Source organism: Heterodontus francisci, chromosome 15 (genome assembly GCF_036365525.1).
Source record: "Heterodontus francisci isolate sHetFra1 chromosome 15, sHetFra1.hap1, whole genome shotgun sequence".
Taxonomy (NCBI): domain Eukaryota; kingdom Metazoa; phylum Chordata; class Chondrichthyes; order Heterodontiformes; family Heterodontidae; genus Heterodontus; species Heterodontus francisci.
The window spans coordinates 19,060,730-19,073,251 of NC_090385.1; the positions used below are offsets into that span (position 1 = coordinate 19,060,730).

The 12,522-nt window shown below is 43.6% G+C and overlaps 2 protein-coding genes across 3 annotated transcripts in view; one reads left to right on the plus strand and one right to left on the minus strand.

The window, feature by feature from the left end:
• Positions 1 to 12,522, plus strand: part of zbtb33 (zinc finger and BTB domain containing 33) — a 156,223-nt gene that overhangs the window by 136,439 nt on the left and 7,262 nt on the right. Inside the window, exon 3 of one of the 2 annotated variants that reach the window (XR_010976430.1) lies at positions 9,355 to 9,506. The exons of the other annotated variant lie outside the window; for it this stretch is intronic. The gene's annotated coding sequence lies outside the window, so the exon portion shown is untranslated. The remainder of the gene's footprint in view (positions 1 to 9,354; positions 9,507 to 12,522) is intronic. 2 annotated transcript variants of the gene reach the window in all.
• tmem255a (transmembrane protein 255A) overlaps positions 1 to 12,522 on the minus strand; it is a 101,596-nt gene that overhangs the window by 79,814 nt on the left and 9,260 nt on the right. The window lies entirely within an intron of this gene.

Here is a 12,522-nt window from a genome sequence, read left to right on the forward strand (position 1 = left end):
CTTGAACAGACCAAAAAAAGTTAACCGTTTGAGAAATTAGACTAAAAAGTGAAAAAGGTTACAATATACATGGACATTGCTGGTCGATGATCTTAGATGTTGCATGCATGTCAAATGAACACCATTCATAACTTGTGCACAAAGTAACAACACACATGTCCAATTTTCTGAAATGTTTGTTTCTGGTGGGGAACCTTCACACCAGAATCACAAACCAGGAAATCGCATGAGTGTTCCCCACAAATTTCCATCTCATAATTGGAGTCAAAGCACCCAGAATTTTCCAGTGAGTGCTTCTGGCTCCCCACAAAGAGCTTCCATTAGGGAAATCAATGTTACTAAGTCAATGAGGCATAGTTTGCATTTTGCTAAGATGCTGCCCTTGCTTATGTTATAGAATCAGAATCATACAGCACAGAAGTGGGCTGTTTGGCCCACCGTGCCTATGCCAGCTCTTTGAAAAAAAGTTATTCAATTAGTTCTATTTCTTCTCCACAACCTTGCAAACTTTTCCTTTTTAGAAATATATCCAACTCTCTTTTACAAGTTACGATTGAATTTGCTTCCACCAGCCTTTCAGGCAGTGCAATCCAGAACACGAACTCACTACATAAAAAATAATTCTCACCTTTCCTGTGGTTCTTTTGCCAATCATTTTAAATTTCTGTCCTCTGATTACTGACCCTCCTGCCAGTGGAAACAGTTTCTCCTCATTTCCTCTGTCAAAACCCCTCATCATTTTGAACACACAAGATTAGGAAATGAACTATTTTCTCCAGTGCCTTAAAATTGTTGAATTATTTACTTTTAAAGTTTTCATTTCCACTTAATGTACAGGTTTGTTAATGCCAAAGCTTGGTATCACCTGATCAACTAGTTCTTTATCAGTCCCCCCCCTCACCCCCCCATAGTTACTGTATCTTCTCTCCTACTGTTTTCAACCATGGTCCATCTTGCACTACGAGTGTGACCCTTCTGAGATAGTGCGGAAGGCCAGGGGTTGAAGGATATGGAAAAGGGGAAAGGAGAAGGGAAAGTTTTACTAAAATGTTTTAGACAGCACATTACAGTTATGGCATTTCTTTTCCCCAGATATAAAAAAACAGCTTAAAAACAAGGAGTGCAGTGAGTTTCTGATTGGAGCTGTGCCAAATCCCTGGTTACTGAATGACATTGACAAGTCTAGGAGCAAGTTTGGCTTTCGTATCTAGCCATGTTGTATGGTGTGATGACATCTGAAAGAAACGAACGGTAGAAACACGCAGACAGTAACTACAACAATAAAAATTTGAGTATACAAAAATTAACCGTACAACATACAATAAACTTAAAACAGACTCTTGCAAGGATTATGCAAATGTTTACACCAGTTTAGAGCATAAAACTGTACTCCATGATTATTTCTAAACACTAGAAAATAGACCATTTTCTTGTTGACAGTGTTACAATAAGCTTGTCAGACCTCTTGCAGTCCAAAGATAACCTCACACAAGAAAGCGATTCAGATGGTGCAACAGTCAGAAGTCTGAAGACAAAAAGAGCTACTCTGAGGCCTGAAGAGACTCCTTGGGTCAGACAAATCCAATAATGACTGTTCAGTTCCTGAAGCCCAGTATGGTAAAGCTATCTCTGGATAAGAAGGTACACACAGGTGAGAGGGTGCAAGACATTGGGAAACACCCACAGACATGATCACTGTCCTGCTAATAAAGCAGGATGCTTTAATTGAAAAAAAAGACAGGCCATTTCAGAAAGATGTGCCAGAACAAGACCTCTTCTCTCAGTGGACATATTACTAATTTCAAATTGGACACAGATGCAAGTGTCACAGTTCTGTCTGACCAAGAGCCATGCCCATGGCTGATGAGATATTGCTTACAACCAGCAGACACACAGTTGCATGGTCCAGGAGGGATCCAACTGAAGGTGAAGGGCAGGCTTCAAGCAACTCTCCAATATATAGGCAAAATACTGCAGATGCTGGAAATCTGAAATAAAAACAAGAAATGCTGGAACCACTCAGTGGTTCGAGCATTTCTTGTTTTTACCAATATATAGGATTATGGAAACCCTATATGTTTAAAAAAACCAAGAATTTTCCCTGTTAAGCAGGAAAGCACGCTTAGATCCAAATCTACTCAACATTGGATGAAGTCTTCAAGCAGACTATACGTATGAGACCATATATGTTCATATATGCAAACTTCCACTGATGCGCTATCAAGAGGTACGGGGGGGGCGGGGAGATCATCCAACTCAATAGGACGTGAACTTTGTAGATGAGATATATTGCACAACAGTGGCCTGAAAGTATACAAAAACCGCAAGAAATTTGTCACGTCCAAAAACAGGAAGAAGAATGTACTCATATACATCAATACTGCAGATAGGGTTGGCCTCAAGAAAGCCATAGTTGTAAGATCATGAAAACTTTCTACAAATTCAGAAAAAACTTCAATCATCGACAATCTGCTGGTGTATAATGAGACTAGTCATTCCAACTTCACTCAGATCAGATATCTCGGAACGTCTATATCAGGGCCATATAAACATAAGAACTAAAAGCAGGAGTAGGCAATTCAGCCCCTCGAGCCTGCTCCGCCATTCAATACGATCATGGCTGATCTCATCTCAGCCTCAACTCCACTTTCCTGCCAGTTCTCCATAACCCTTCAACCCATTTCTAATTAAAAATCTGTCTATCTCCTCCTTAAATTTACTCAATATCATGGCATCCATCGCACTTTGGGGTAGTGAATTCCACGACCCTTTGAGAGAAGTAATTTTTCCTCATCTCTGTTTTAAATCTGCTACCCTTTATCCTAAAACTATGACCTCTCGTTCTAGATTGCCCCACAAGAGGAAACATCCTCTCTACGTCTCCTTTGTCAATCCCCTTAATCATCTTATATACCTCAATTAGATCTCCTCTCATTCTTCTAAACTCGAGAGAGTAAAGGCCTAAACTGCTCAATCTCTCTTCATAAGACAAACACCTCATCTCTGGAATCAATCTAGTGAACCTCCTCTGAACTGCCTCCAATGCAACTACATCCCTCCTCAAGTAAAGGGACCAAAACTGTAAGCAATACTCCAGGTGCAGTCTCACTAATGCCTTGTACAGTTGCAGCAACATTTCCCTACTTTTATACTCTATTCCTTTAGCAATAAATGCCAAAATTCCATTTGCCTTCCTTATTACCTGCTGTACCTGCATACTAGTTTTCAGCAAATCATGCAAGAGGACACCCAGATCCCTCTGCACCGAAGCACTCTGAAGTTTCTCTCCATTTAGATAATAATTTGCCTTTCTATTCTTCCGACCAAAATGGATAACCTCACACTTATCCACGTTAAATTCCGTCTGCCAAATTTTGGCCCATTCACCTAACCTATCCATATCCGTTTGTAAATTTCTTATTTCTTTATTGCAACTTACTATCCCACCTATTTTAGTGTCATCTGCAAATTTGGCTATAGTACCTTCTATCCCTGCATCCAAGTCATTAATATAGATTGTAAATAGTTGGGGCCCGAGGACCAAAGCCTGTGGCACCCCACTAGTTACATCTTGCCAGCCATAAAAAGACCCATTTATCCCGACTGTTTTCTGTTGATTAGCCAATCCTCCAAGCCAAAAAATTGCCCCTAACCCCATGTGATCTTACCCTGTGTATTAACCTATTGTGCAGCATCTTATCAAATGCCTTCTGGAAGTCCAGATATACTACATTTACAGGATCCCAATTATCCACGTTGCTTGTTACAGCTTCGAAGAACTCTAGCAAATTAGTCAAACATGATTTACCCTTCACAAAACCATGCTGACTCTGATGGATTGCGTTTTGACTTTCTAAATGTCCTGTTATTACTTTCTTAATAATGGATTCGAACAATTTCCCAACGACAGATGTTAAACAAACTGGTCTATAGTTTCCTACTTTCTGCTTCCCTTACTTTTTGAATAAGAGTGTTTTGTTAGCTTTTTTCCAATCCAATGGAACCTTTCCCACATCCGGGGAATTTTGGAATATTATAACCAATGGATCCACTATCTCCACTGCCACTTCCTTTAAGACCCTAGGTTATAGGCCATTAGGCCCGAGGGACTTGTCTGCCTTCAATCCCAATAGTTTGCTCAGTACTTTTTCCCCTAGTGATGCTGATTGTTCTAAGTTCCTCCCCTTCTATAACCTCTCCATTTCCTGTTACTATTGGGATGGTACTAGTGTCCTCCACCGTGAAAACTGAGGTAAAATACTGATTTAGTGTCTCCGCCATTTCTGTGTTCCCCTCTTAACTCCCAGTCTCATCCTCCAAGGGACCAACATTCACTTTAGCTACTCTCTTCCCTTTTATATACTTATAGAAGCTTTTGCTATCTGTTTTTATATCATGCGCTAGTTTTCTTTCATAATTTACCTTTGCTATTTTTATTACTTTTTTAGTAACCCTTTGTTGATCTTTTAAAGTTTCCCAATCTTCCAGCCTGCCACTGGCCTTTGCAATATGATATGCCGTAGTTTTTGGCTTTATGCTATCCTTAACTTCCTTACTTAGCCATGGATGTTTTTCCCCCTCTTAGAATCTTTCTTCCTCTCTGGAATATATTTTAGTTGGGAGGAATTGAATATCTCCTTAAACATCTGCCACTGCTCATCAACTGTCCTACCTTTTAGTCTTCCTGCCCAGTCCACTAGGGCCAAATCTGTCCTCATGCCTATGTAACTTCCTTTGTTTAACTCCAGAATGCTAGTGTGGGACTCCAGTTTCTCACCCTCAAACTGAATTTGAAATTCTAGCATGCTATGATTACTCTTCCCTAGAGGATCCTTAACTATGAGATCATTAAACAATCCCACCTCATTACACACTACCAAATCTAGAATAGCCTGCTCCCTGGTTGGTTCCTCAACATATTGCTCCAAAAAACAAATCATTCAATGAACTCTCCCTCGAGGCTACCCTTGCCAATTTGATTAATCCAGTCTATATGCATATTAAAATCACCCATGATTATTGCCGTTCCCTTCTTACAAGCCCCCAGTATTTCCTGGTTTATACTGTGCCCCACTGCGGAACTACTGTTTGGGCGCCTATCGATTATTCCCACCAGGGACGTCTTTTCCTTGCTACTTCTTATCTCTACCCAGACTGTTTCTACGTCTTGATCTCCAGTGCCTATATCATTTCTCACTACAGCACTGATCTCTTTCTTTACTAACAAAGCTGCACTAACTCCTTTTCCTTCCTGCCTATCCTTCCAAAATACTGAGTCCCTTTGGATATTCAATTCCCAATTTCCTGGCAACCACGTCTCAGTAATTGCCACTAAATCATACTCATTCGTCTGTATTTGTGCTGTTAACTCATTTATTTTATTCCGAATGCTTCATGCATTCAGATTCAAAGCCTTTAAGTTTGTTCTATTATCAAATTTCCCTACTCTTGTATGATTTCTTGGTGCAATATGACGTTCACACATTCTGTCCCTTCTTTTTATTTTCCGGTAACAATCAGCCTCATCATTAACCTGCATTCCTACCTTCTCCTTTAACTTTTCCTAATTTTCCATGCAACTGAACCCTCCCCCCCGACTATTTAGTTTAAAGCCCTATCTACAGCCCTAGTTATGCGATTCGCCAGGACTCTGGTCCCAGCATGATTTAGGTGGAGCCCGTTCCATCGGAACGGCTCTCTCCTTCCCCAGTACTGGTGTCAATGTCCCACGAATTCAAACCCATTTCTCCCACACCAATCTTTGAGCAACGTATTTACCTCTTTAATCTTATTGACCCTGTGCCAATTTGCACATGACTCAGGTAGTAATCCAGAGATTACCACCTTTTTGGTTCTGCTTTTTAATTTAGCCCCTAGTTGCTCATATTCCCTCAGCAGAACCTCTATCCTTGTTCTCCCTAGATCATTGGTACCTACGTGGACCACGACAACTGGATCTTTCCCCTCCCAGTCCAAGTTCCTCTGCAGCCCAGATGAGATATCCTGAACCCCGGCACCAGGTAGGCAACATAGCCTTCGGGACTCTCGATACTGGCCACAGAGAACAGTGTCTATGCCCCTAACTATACTATGCCCAATTATGACTACATTTCTCTTTTCTTCCCCCACTTGAATGGCTCCCTGTACCACGGTGCTATTGTCAGTTTGCTCATCCTCCCTATAGTCCCTGCTCTCGTCCACACAGGGAGCAAGAATCTCAAACCCGTTGGACAAGGACAAAGGCGGAGGCTCCTGCAACACTACCTCCTGGATCCCTCTACCTGCCTCACTCAGTCACACCCTCCTGTCCCTGACCACTGGCCGAATTCAAGTTAGTTAATCTAAGGGGTGCGACAGTCTCCTGAAACATAGCGTCCAGGTAACTCTCCCCCTCCTTGATGTGTCGCAGTGTCCGAAGCTGAGACTCCAGCTCTGAGCTGGAGTTCCTCGAGCAACCAACACTTGCTACAGATGTGGTCACTAGGAACCACAATGAGGTCCACCAGCTCCCACATCATGCAGGTACAACACATCGCCTGGCCCTGCATCTATATTTTATTTAATTAGATTTTAATTTGTTTTTTAAAATTTCCCACACGTCTTTAGTTCTTTAATCGCTTTAGTTTATATACTTATAAATTGATCAAGTCTTACTCTATATTTGATTTCAATTTAAAATTAAAAGCTTACCTGAATACTCACCCCAGCTGCTTTCTGTTTCCCTGCTCTCACTGTTAAATGTGACATCACTCTGATGTCTGCTCCCACTCCTCGGGCTGCGCTCCTCCCTCTCTGTCTCAAAGCGTACAGCACGGGCTCAGTCATCAGTGTGGCAGCTAGGAATATCCAAAGACATAGAAAACATGGTCCTGAACTGCCAAGTATGTGCAATATGTAGACCAGCAGAGGGGACCTCTGATTTCCAATCAGACCCTGGGAATGGCTAAGGATGGATTTATTTAAGCACAACAGAAAATCCTGTATAATCGTGATTGATTATTTCTCACGATGGATTGAAGTGAAAAGGTTGTATTCAACAACAGAATCTGTTATCCGAAATTTGTAGGCGACCTTTGCGACACATGGTATCCCCGACGAAGTCGTGTTAGACAATGGACCACAAGTTCACAAATAAATACTTCACACAATTTGCAAGAAAATGGAGGTCTGAACATCTCACGAGTTCACCACGATATCCTCAGTTGAACAGCGAGGCCAAAAGAGGTGTAAGAACCAAAAAGGTGTGGTTGAAGAAGAATGCAGATCTTCCAACCACATTAACTATTGATCTACTCCGTTGTTGTGTGGACAAGCACCTTCTGAGCTGTTGATGGGGATGAAGATAAAAAGACAACTTCCCATTTAGCCCAGAAAACTACTTCCAGGGCTAGAAGTCAAAGATGACCGAAAAGTCCAAGATAGAGAGAAGTAAAACGGGAGTTCACAATTACAACAAAAGATTTTGTACCAGAAACTTAACCTCAGCAACAGAAGGTGAGAAGGTTAATATGAGACCAAGAATGGTTGTCATCCAAAAAGATGAAAATTATCAGGAGATAGTGGGCTGAATTTCATAAAGCCCTCAATGTCAGGAACAGTGGTGAGGTGGGGGGCCATGAAGATTGCTCCGGATGAGGCCCGCCACCCACCTCGACGCCAGCAGGGCCCGTCCCGATCTTGGCGGCGGTGGCAGCGAGGCCTTGTGTCGGTCCGCCTGCCACTTGATGATGGGACCCGCATTACAATATGCAGATGGACACTTACCATTCATTAACATGCAGACCGCTGCGATTCAGACAGCAGGTTGAAATCTTCATCCTGGCGGCCGGCATCGATGTGCCTTTGGATCCCCATCCGGGGAAACGGGGCGTGACTCCTGTGGGGAGGGGGAAGAGGTACTTTTCTCATTGTGGGAAGGAGGGAGCGTGCCAAACTTTTTGGATTGGTTGGGGGGATGGCGGGAAGGGGTTCAGGGTTAGAGTTTGTGAACTTTGTGGGGGGGGCGGGGGGGTGGGTGGGTGGTTGCGGAAGGGAAGGTCTCGTAGTCAAGGTAAGTAAGACCATGGGGGGGGGGGGGTGGGGGTGGTGGGGGGGGCGGGGTGAGTGGGCAAGGAATTAAATGTAAGGCTAGTGGGGGTGGGTGGGAGAGGGGATGGAAAGATTCTAAAAATTATTTTTAATATTTTTGAATGCAATTTGCCTTTAACATTTAAAGTGGTCATTTGGGGCTCAAAGCCCTTTAAACATGGCGCCGGTACCTGCGCAGTGGCGCCGGACGCCATTGCCGGGCATTGTTCGCCCACCCCTTCCACATCATTTGTGGGGGGGGAAAAAAAAAAGAGAGTAGCCAACCTGGGCAAACTAATAAGCTGCCGCGTTTAGAATTGCAGCAGCCCCACGACATGTGGCCCAAGTTTGCAAGCCACCATTTTCTTGCCTGCCGCTGATTTCAGCAGTGGGTCTATAGAATCCAGCCCAGTATCTAGTACACACGGCAGAGAGTACTAGATGATGAAATAGGAGAAACATTACCCCTATTCCACAGAAGCAACAATCAATTATCTGGATGAACCAGATGATGATCAAGAAACCCAGAGTCAACAGGATATTACAAACATTGGTCAAGGCCATCCATGTCATCCAAAAAGACTTTCAAGCAAGACTACCGATCTTCCGAACCCGATAAGAACACTATCAGAGAGAGTCGTGAAAGCACCTGATGGGCTGAATTTGAGAGGGAGAGACACTTGGGGGGAGATGGGGTCGTATGTAAAGTCAAAATGAATTGAATGTATATGTAAAAAGATAGAAAAGGACAAATACTTGGGGGAAGTTGCAGTATAAGGGCCTGAAAGGGTTAATGTTTGAGACATTGAGCGTAAACCCCTCCCACTGTAGTGATGATGACGATGCAATAGTCACATGGGTATTAGGCGGAGAAGAAGCCAGAAGCAGCATGAGGTATGCTGGCTAGACAAGCTTGTGAAGAGTGTATATAGTTCTATGTATATCATAAAAGAATTATTCTTTAGCCCCACAAAAAACCCGAGACTTCTTTAGGCGATCTACGCTACAACAATACACAGCAAATGTCAAATCAGGTACAGAAAGCAAAATAAACAGGGGGAAAGAAAGATTGGATTAAGAGACAGAAAGAAAAGGTTAAAAAAATCTTTCACAATAATTAAAAGCTGAAGGAATGAGACTTCACAACTGTAAAAGTTAATTTTCAGTGCCAGACAGTTTGTTTGGCAGTAGTTAACACTTATCACACCATTAAAAGGATATTTAGACTGAAAAGTATATACCCAAACTGTTTCAGGTGAGTTTTGTTTCTATCTGTCATCTGTGCAGGTACTTCATGTGCTCAATGTATTTGAATGGCCAGTCAGATGATGAAATATCGTCTTCGCACAGTTTCTGGAGGAGCAGGGCACTTCTGGATTTCCACATTTAACGGTGTATACGCAGTTGCTGGAGGTTATTTGATTTGTACATAAATAATGGTGAGTACTGTTAGCCTCACCATTGTTTTCACAGCAAAATCTGGCCCAATGTAAATTTCCAACATAGTAGAAGCCATTTAATAAGCATGCAACTATAGAAGCTGCATACGGACAGAGAAATGGAAACGGATTTCTCTCAATGATGTCCAGAGGACTGACCCAGATGGCCAAGACCAATCTGTTCAGCTAGGATGATAACTGTGATTCAACCAGGTAACATTTCAATCAGATGCATGACTCAGCCTTGTTAATGCACTGATACAACAGCAGACTGAGTGGGGAGATGATAGTGTTGGCCAGCAGGCCAATAGGTTGACTTGATCTTTCAGCTCACCATCTGATTATATTCTCACCTTAATTTAGTGAGACTCAGCTTTCTTGGGTGCCAGGAGAACAACCACGTTTCACAGCTGACAGAAGGTTTGTAGGCTGGGGACAGCAGAGCAGAGACAGTCCAGCATCTCCGATAACTGATGCTTCTGTTTCAGTAGATCATCCAGTCTGGAAGATGTGCAATGACCAGTGGCCAGAATTTTACACCCTCCCACCCCTGTGCAGGCTGGAGGCTGGTGATGGGTGGGGTGCAAAATAGAGTCAGTCGTAGAGTTATACAGCACAGAAATAGGCCCTTCAGCCCATCGTGTCCATGCCAGCCATCTATTCTAATCCCATTTTCCAGCACTTGGCCCAGAGCCTCGCAGGCTATGGCATTTCAAATGCTCATCTAAATACTTCCTGCCTCTGCCACTCCTTCAGGCAGTGTGTTCCAGATTCCAACCACCCTTTGGGTGAAAGTTTTTTTCCTCAAATCCACTCCAAAGCTCCTGCCCATTAGCTTAAATCTATGCCCCCTGGTTATTGGCACCTCCGCTAAGGGAAAAAAGTTTCTTCCTATCTACCCTATCTATGCCCCTCAATCTTGTATACCTCAATCAAGACCCCCTTCATCCTTCTCTGTTCTAAGGAAAACAACCCTGGCCTCTCCAGTCTCTCTTCATAGCTGAAATGCTCCAGCCCAGGCAACATCCTGGTGAATCTGCTCTGCACCACATCCTTCCTATAGTGTGGCAACCAGAACTATACACAGTCCTCCAGCTGTGGCCTAACTAGCGTTTTATACAGCTCCATCATAACCTCCCTGCTCTTATATTCTATGCCTCGGCTAATAAAGGCAAGTATCTCATATGCCTTCCTAACCACCTTATCTACCTGTACTGCTGTTTTTATTGATCTACAGACAAGTACACCAAGGTCCCTCTGACCCTCAGTACTTCTTAGGGTTCTAACATCCACTGTATATTCCCTTGCCTTGTTAGTCCTCCCAAAATGCATCATAAGATCATAAGAACTAGGAGCAGGAGTAGGCCGTCCGGCCCCTCGAGCCTACTCCGCCAATCAATAAGATCATGGCTGATCTTTTCGTGGACTCAGATCCACATACCCACGCTCCCACCGTATCTCTTAATTCCTTTATTGTTCAAAAAGATATCTACCTTAGCTTTAAAGACGTTTACTGAAGAAGCGTCAACTAATTCACTGGGCAAGGAATTCCACAGATTAACAACCCTCTGGGTGAAGAAGTTCCTTCTTAATTCAGTCCTAAATCTGCTCCCTCTAATCTTGAGGCTATGCCCTCTTGTCCTAGCTTCACCTGCCAGTGGAAACATCCCCTCTACTTGTACCTTATCTATTCCCTTCATGATTTTGTATGTTTCTATAAGATCCCCCCTCATTCTTCTGAACTCCAATGAATATAATCCCAATCTACTCAGTCTCTCTTCATAAGCCAACCCCCTCAACTCCAGAATCAACCTAGTGAACTTCCTCTGCATCCTCTCCAGTGCCAGTACATCCTTTCTCAAGTAAGGAGACCAAAACTGCACACAGTACTCCAAGTGCGGCCTCACCACATACTTCTCAGGATTAAATTCCATTTGCCACTGCCCTGCCCGTCTAACCAGCCATCTATATCATCCTGTAATCCAAGGCTTTCGTCCTCACTATTTGCAATACCACCAATTTTCATGTCATCTGTGAACTTACTGATCATACCTCCTTTCTTTCTTTTCTTTTTTGGGCCTCCTTATCTCGAGAGACAATGGATACGCGCCTGGAGGTGGTCAGTGGTTTGTGAAGCAGCGCCTGGAGTGGCCATAAAGGCCAATTCTGGAGTGACAGGCTCTTCCACAGGTGCTGCAGAGAAATTTGTTTGTCGGGGCTGTTGCACAGTTGGCTCTCCCCTTGCGCCTCTGTCTTTTTTCCTGCCAACTACTAAGTCTCTTCGACTCGCCACAATTTAGCCCTGTCTTTATGGCTGCCCGCCAGCTCTGGCGAATGCTGGCAACTGACTCCCACCTCTTATATTCACATCTAAATCATTAATGTACACTACAAACAGCAAAGGTCCCAGCACTGATCCCTGCAGTACACCACTGGGCACAGGCTTCCAATCGCGAAAACAACCCTCGTCCATCACCCTCTGCCTCCTGCCACCAAGCCAATTTTGGATCCAATTTTCTAAATTGCCCTGGATCCCATGGGCTCTTACCTTCTTAATCAATTTCCCATGCAGGACCTTATCAAAAGCCTTACTGAAGTCCTTGTAGACGACATCAACTGCTTAAAGAACAAAGAACAAAGAATAGTACAGCACAGGAACAGGCCATTCGGCCCTCCAAGCCTGCGCCGATCTTGATGCCTGCCTAAACTAAAACCTTGTACACTTCCGGGGTCCGTATCCCTCTATTCCCATCCTATTCATGTATTTGTCAAGATGCCTCTTAAACGTCTCTATGGTACCTGCTTCCACCACCTCCCCCGGCAACAAGTTCCAGGCACTCACCACCCTCTGTGTAAAGAACTTGCCTCGCACATCCCCTCTAAACTTTGCCCCTCGCACCTTAAACCTATGTCCCCTAGTAACTGACTCTTCCACCCTGGGAAAAAGCTTCTGACTATCCACTCTGTCCATGCTGCTCATAACTTTGTAAACCTCTATCATGTCGCCCCTCCACCT